The 7,503-nt window shown below is 43.3% G+C and overlaps 1 pseudogene; it reads left to right on the top strand.

The window, feature by feature from the left end:
- The first annotated feature begins 431 nt into the window (after positions 1 to 431).
- LOC139008446 (voltage-dependent anion-selective channel protein 2-like) lies at positions 432 to 1,192 on the top strand (annotated as a pseudogene).
- The last annotated feature ends 6,311 nt before the right edge of the window (positions 1,193 to 7,503 follow it).

Genomic DNA, 7,503 nt, shown 5'->3' with positions numbered 1-7,503 from the left:
TATTTTCCTACCACACCCTAAAATGAATGACTATGCCCTTTGTAATTGTCAACCTTGGATGACAAAGTTTCTGAAAATCAAGTGCTTTTCTTAACTGTTAAATGTGGTACTGAGTCCTAGTTAGCTGGGTGGATTTGCAAGAATTTGAAAGTCAGCTAGTGGACAATCACTCATTGAGTAACTACCACTGAGACAGATGCCAATGGGAACACAGGGTTCTCAAGGTGTGACCAGCCTAGGCAGAAAGGAAAGACAAAGTCACCTAGAACAACATGTACAAGACAACCTGTCCTTTCTGGCCCCCACTGATAGACCGAGGCAGCCCACCCAGCAGGCAGGATTGCCATCAGTTCCCGTGGCCATTTAGGAACAAATCTCCTCTTCCCTTGGCCTTGCCATGGCAGCCTATGGACGGAGATGCACAGCAGCCAATGTGGATTCCTCCATCGTATGCTGACCTTGACAAAGCTGCCAGATATATTTTCAACAAAGGATTTGATTTTGGGTTGGTGAAACTGGACGTGCAAACAAAATCTCATGCAGTGGCGTAAAATTCTCAACATCTGGTTCATCTAATACAGACACTGGTAAGGTTACCAGGACCTTGGAGGCCAAATATGAATGGTTTTTATGGTCTGGCTTTCACAGAGAAATGGAACACTGATAACACTCTGGGAACAGAAATCGCAGTTGAAGACAAGGTTTGTCAAGGTTTGAAACCAACATTTGATACCACCTTTTCACCAAACACAGGCAAGAAAAGTGGTAAAATAAAGTCTTCTTACAAGAAGGAATGTATAAACCTTGGTTGCAGTGCTGGCTTTTATTTTGCTGAACCTGCAATCCATAGTTCAACTGTCTATTGTTATGAGGGCTTGCTGGCTGGATGCCAGCTGACCTTTGGCAGTGCCAAATCAAAGCTGACAAGGAATAACTTTGCAGAGGGCTACAGGACTGGGGACTTCCAGCTACACACGCATGTCAATGATGGCACAGCATTCGGAGGCTCCACTTATCGGAAAGTATGTGAAGATCTTGACACTTCAGTAAACCTTGCTTGGACATCAGGTACAGCTGCACTCACTTCGGCATTGCAGCTGAATATCAGTTGGATCCCACTGTTCTGTGTCACCAGAGAAGAGCGCACACCAACACTGCAAAGGTCCCAGCCAGGTACGATGGGGGTTGCTGAGAGACTAGGGCAAAGGGACTTGTGGGTGCAGCAGAGGGCAGTATGCTAGTCCAGCTCCCAGGCCGAGTGTAAACATGGATCAGAGGCGTGATTGCTGAGAGCAGCTCCAAGGGAAGCTGCTGTGAGACACAACTGGGCAAATCTGTGGTGTGTGGCTGTCACATCAGAATGAGTATTAAAATGTAATTCTTGTAAACAAGAGACAATTTTGATGCATTCACAGGAGGACCTGATTCAAACACCCAAGCTAACCCATTATCCTGCACAATACACACTGCAAATGTTAGTCAAATAAAGCTAAGCTGCCTTATTTGTCATCATAGAAACAAACAAACAAACCCAGGACTGGCCCCAATATTATTTCCCCTGAGTACCTCTAAAATAGCAATAACACCAAGTTGATTGTCTTTGTTCGAATGGTTTAGAAATGCTTTCACTTTCAGATACTGTCCACTAAAGTCCTTTTACAGAGTAGATTAAGTAGGACTTGGTTGATCAAGCAAAATTGCTGATCTACCTTAGCACTCAATTAGCCAGGGGTTATAGCTCTAAGAATACACAGACATATGGATCAGACATGGGACTTTAACCTGAGTTGGGAACCCGCAAAGATTTAAAGCCAACTATATCTTTCCCCTGGATGTCTGAGGAAGGGCACATAGCCTGAAGGAGACAGATCCTAGAAGCATTGGGTATTTGGCCAGCCCTTTCTTGTGAGGTTGTAACTCAATTCTCTGCTGGAAGATTAAAAAAAAAGACAAGATGCCTATTACTAAGAAAAACACCCAGAATCATGGCTGGGAAGCCAGCTCTCAGGGTGTGTGGCTTAGTTCCCTGACATTGCCTTCCTCAATTAGGTTGGACTTGGTTAATCAAGCAAATTGCTGATTATCCTTCTTCCCCCATGACAAAACAGTAGTGATAACCCTTAGCATTTGTGCAGGACTTGAATTATTTTATTATTTCTGGTAATCATTTCTCTTGATTCCCACAACAACCCCTGTTATGCAGGGAATAATCACCCAGGCCAAAACGTATGATTTACCAAGAAGGAGAGTGTGTCCCTGAGTCAGAAGTCACAGACAGTATCGCAGCTGGGTCCTCAGACTTCAGAGCTGGTGCTCCTTTTCAGGTCTACTTGACCATCTCAAGTCTTCATCAAACAATTCTAGAGAGGAGGAGGGAGGGGTGAGGGAGGACTGAATGAAAGAAGGTGAAGGGATTAGCCAAAGACCCAAGGACACAGACAAGTGTGGTAATGCCAGAACAAGGGAGTAGGGTAGGGGCTGAGTGGAGGGAGTAAAGGGGGGGAGGGGAATGGGGATGTGTAATAGTGTCAACAATAAAAATAAAGAAAAAAATAAGTCTTGAGCATTAAAAACAACAACAATTCTAACCCAGAATGTGCTATGATGAAAACATTCCTCCATATTTTGGCATTTTTTAATTGACAAATACTTTTGTCAACTCTTCACCATGATTTTTTAATGCATTTTAATAACAAAAAAAACTTATACAAACCTCTTCTCTAGAATAAAGTGAGTGGTGATATTGATGATGGTTTTCAGCCCTTATTCTGGGAACAAATATATTGACTGCTGGAGCATCCTCCAACCACCTGCCAATGAATGCACTTGTGTGCTAGCAGTGGAGTGTTGCTCATGACAGAAGGTATCTGGGATTGGAAGGTGGTAGTTGGTTGACCTGTATGATAGAGAGACCCACTTTAATATGTAAAGAAATTCTATGATGTTTGAAGGTTCTCCCCTAGTATCTTATCCATCCTTCCACCACTGGACTTGAAAGCTGTATTTGGTGCTCTCCTGATTGCAGTGTGTATCCCTTTTGGAAGAAGAGAGTAGGGTAGAAAGCAGTGGTGCAGGCTCCCACCCCATGGGTCTCTCCCATTATGCTCTTCCTGGCATTGCCCATGCGACGGGGAGAGGAGCCTCAGGCTCCCCTTGGACTCACACATAGTTACATTGTCCTTCACCCAACTTGATACTTGGTGGGCAAGCACTTTACACTCCCTGAGGCAGGCTGGGTAGAATCCACATCACCTTCGCCTTGTAGAAATGGGCTAATGCTGATCCACGGGGCGAGAGAGCCTAGAGCCATTTCTCTGGGTTTTCCTGTGCTTATTTCCTCACTGCCCAGGAGCAGCCAGCCTCTTCCCTCTGCAGTTTGTCATCATCTTGTTACCATAAAAATCACATCTCAGTTTGGGCTGCAGGGCTCAGATAATGCACAAGCACCATGTTAAATGTTATCATCTGAAACATCACATATTTCTTCAACACTTCATTCCAGAGCCGGGGCTGTGGCTTTGCAGAATTCTTTTTCTGCCTCCTTCACCCTCACTCTTTTCATCTCCCAAATCCCTTTCTCTTGCTCTCTTTCTCCTATTGACCACTTGTTAAATCTTTTTGTTTGTTTCCCCCCTTTCTCTTGGGACCCTCCGACAGGCAGGCTTGCCAGATTCATTTTCTGATCAAAGCTGTTTGATTTGGTCAATTTTGCCACATTGGAGACGTTCTCTATTACAGAGATAAATAGCTTTGGGCTAACTGTCAACGAAAACTTGTAAGCTAATAAATTATTCCAATTTCTTCCTGCGGATTTCTCTGGAGACAGCCCTAGGAAATACACTTTTTGATTAGTAAATTTCTCTGTGTGTGTGTCTGGACATTCAAATGTGTCGGCTTTGATTAGCACCATTGCTTTTCAAGTCGACGTTGGCTGAGGGGCTGTCAGTTGCAGGCAGCCCTGATGCATAATGCATCAACTGGGCCCGGAAACAGGAGCCTCTTCCAAGGCTGGAAAGGCGGGAAAATTGCCCTAACAACCCTGCTGGCTTACTTTGCACCAAAGGGAGCTTCACTCGAAAGTCTCGACAAGACTTGCTTTGGCTTCAGCGGGAGCCACCCATGCTGGGCTGAGAGGGTTTGAAGAAACCACAACCATGGGCCTGCCAGGAACCAAAGCCACCGCTCCATCTGCTCTGGCCACCAACTCCTCCTCCCACAATTTCGCCCTTGCATCCTCACCCACGCTCTCCACTCCATCATCCTGGAGTCCCTGGGCAAAGGCCAGCCCTTCCTAGGCAGGCCCAGATTTCCCTCGGCCTCCCCTTGGATTCAGTTTGCCGTTTGTCTAGTTAAGGGCCCTTGGGTTGTTATAGAAACAATATTTTGGCTATAACAAATCAATCGGTGCGTGTGAACACAAACATACAGATCATTTATCAACTGCAAAATACCCTAAATTATGACCTTTCTAAAACCTATCAGAAGGGCGAGCGCATGCATAACGTAAATTAAAGTTTGAAGGGTCAGCGGTTTTTACTTTCACTATTCATCTTTCTTTCACCTTATAGGTTTAAGAACAAGAGGGCTGTGTAATTACATTTCAATGGGGTGCAGCGGTTCATTATTCCCGGCTATACCAATCTGCTGCAACATTTCCAATGCAGCCAGGTACATTCTAGCAGATATTAGTTGGTGTAAGACCATACTTGCTCTTTGGGACTGATAACATCTTTTAATGCATAACAGCGCTATCATCTCAATTTAGAAAAGGCTACAAGGGTGAGGGTTTTTTCTAAGATCAATACAGTTGTTCATATTTTATGAAGGTGGTAAAGCCTGTCTGGCAATTCTTCCCAGATATTACTTGCCCTTCGCCTCTCTACTAGCTCACGCTCCCTTTCTCTGATTGCTGTTTCCCTAAATATCCACCACCCCAGGAGCTAGTAGACAGCATTTTGTGCTCGAGCCCACTGCACTGATGGAAATGGGTAGCTTCCAACAGAAAACCCTGCTGCTGCCAATTCTCTGGCTCTGGCTGCAATGGTGCGATGGTGCGATGGTGCCATGCTGCGGAGTGCATGGGCTCCGAAGTTTTGGCTCAGCCACGAGAGGTAGCAGCCACCTACCTGTGAAGCCAATAGGCACCTTCAAAAACTCTGGGTGCATTCTGCTCCAAAATGTGTGGGCATGGAGGCTGGTCAGCAGGGTCAGGTTAAGGGGACCTCTTATATCCTGAAGAAATTCTGAAGGGAAGAAGAAAGGAAGAAGGGAAGAAAAGAGGAAGAAAGGGAGAGAGGAAATGAGGGACGGACTTCTTTACTTTTATTTTTTTTAATTGTGGTAAAATATAACATTAAATTTACCATCTTAACCATTTTTAAGTATACAGTTTAGTAGTGTTGGATATATTCAGATTGTTATTCAACCAATCTCCACAACTTTTTTATTGTGCAAAACCCAGACTCGATACCCATTAAACAGCAACTCTGCATTGCTTCCTTCTCCCATCTCCTGGTAACCAACCTTCTGCTTTTTCTTTCTATGAATTTGACTGCTCTAGGTACCTCATGGAAGTAGAATCATGCAGTATTTGTATTTTTGTAACTGGTTTATTTCCCTTTAGTATAATGTCCTCAAGGTTTATCCAAGTATAGCATATGTCAGAATTTCTTTTCTTTTAAGTGGAATGATATTTCATTGTATTTATAAACCACCTTTTGTTTATCCTTTTAACTGCTGATGGACACCTGGGTTGGTTCTACCTCTTGGCTATTGTGAATAATGCTGCTATGGACATAGTGTGCAAATATTTCTTTGAGACTCTGCTTTTAAAAAAAAATTCCTTCACCTTCTTTCATCCAGCCCTCAAACCCCCTCTCCTCTGACAGCTGTCAGTCAGTTCTATATATCTATGCTTCTGTTTTGTTTGTTAAAGTAGTTTGTTCATTAGATTCCACATATAAGTGAGATTATATGGTATTAGTCTTTCTCTGACTGGCTTAATTCACTTAGCATAATACTCTCCAGGTCCATACATGCTATCACAAAAGGTAATATTTTCTTCTTTTTTACGGACAAGTAATATTCCATTGTGTAAATGTACCCCAGCTTCTTTATCCACTTATCTACCGATGGGCACTTGGGCTGTTTCCAGATCATGCTATTGTACATAACGCTGCAATGAACATAGGGGTGTATATATTCTTTTGAATTAGAGTTTCGGGTTTCTTCAGAAATATTTCCAGAAGTGGAATTGCTGGGTTAGAAGGCAGTTCCATTTTTAATTTTTTGAGAAAACTCCATACTGCTTTCCACAGTGGCCGCACCAATCTGCATTCCACCAACAGTGCACAAGGGTTCCCTTTTTTCCATATCTGTGCCAACACATGTTTGTTGATTTATTGATGCCTAGAGGCCCGGTGCACGAAATCGTGCACCAGTAGGGTCCCTCAGCCTGGCCTGCGGGGTTGGGTCAAAAGAGGCTCTTTGACATCCCCCTAAGGGTCCCAGATTGCGAGATGGCACATGCTAGGCCAAGGGACCCCACCGGTGCATGATCAGGGCCAGGGAGGGATGTGGGAGGTTGGCCAGCCAGGGAGGGACTGCAGGAGGGCTCCAGGGCATGTCCGGCCTGTCTTGCTTAGTCCTGATCAGCCAGACCCCAGCAGCAAGCTAACCTACCGGTTGGAGTGTCTCCCCCCTCATGGTCAGTGCACATCACAGCAAGTGGTTGAGCGACCTTAGCATATCATTAGCATGTTACACTTTGATTGGTTGAATGGACGACCGGACACTTAGCATATTAGGCTTTTATTATATAGGATAACCATTCTGACAGACATGAGGTGATATCTCACTGTGGTTTTAATTTGCATCTCTCTGATGATTAATGACATAGAGCATCTTTTTATATGTCTGGCTATCTGTATGTCCTCTTTGGAGAAGTGTCTATTCATATCCTTTGCCAATTTTTAATTGGATTGTTTGTCTTCTTGGTGTTAAGTTGTTTATATATTTTGGGAATTAACCTCTTATCAGATGTATCATTGGTGAACATGTTCTCTCATTCAGTGGTTTGCCTTTTCATTTTTTGATGGTTTGTTTTGCTGTGCAAAAGCCTTTTAGTTTGATGTAGTCCCATTTGTTTATATTTTTCTTTGTTACCCTTGCCTGAGGAGATAGATAAAAAAAAGTATTGCTATGAGAAATGTCTGAGATTTTACTGCCTACATTTTCTTCTAGGATTTCTATGGTTTTGTGACTTAAATTTGTCTTTAATTCATTTTGAGTTTATTCTTGTGTATGGTATCAATTGGTGGTCTAGTTTCATTTTTTATATGTACCTATCCAATTTTCCCAACACCATTTATTGAAAAAATTATCTTTACTCCATTGTATGCTCTTGCCTCCTTTGTCAAATATTAATTGATCATAAAAGCATGGGTTTATTTCTGGGCTCTCTGTTCTGTTGCATTGATCTATATGTTATCATGCCAGTACCAG

This window comes from Myotis yumanensis, unplaced genomic scaffold (assembly GCF_028538775.1).
Source record: "Myotis yumanensis isolate MYYU_CA2020_CCGP unplaced genomic scaffold, mMyoYum1.0.hap1 SCAF_4, whole genome shotgun sequence".
Classification (NCBI taxonomy): domain Eukaryota; kingdom Metazoa; phylum Chordata; class Mammalia; order Chiroptera; family Vespertilionidae; genus Myotis; species Myotis yumanensis.
Note: the sequence above shows the minus strand (reverse complement) of the source record. Positions and strands in the feature narration are given on the sequence as shown.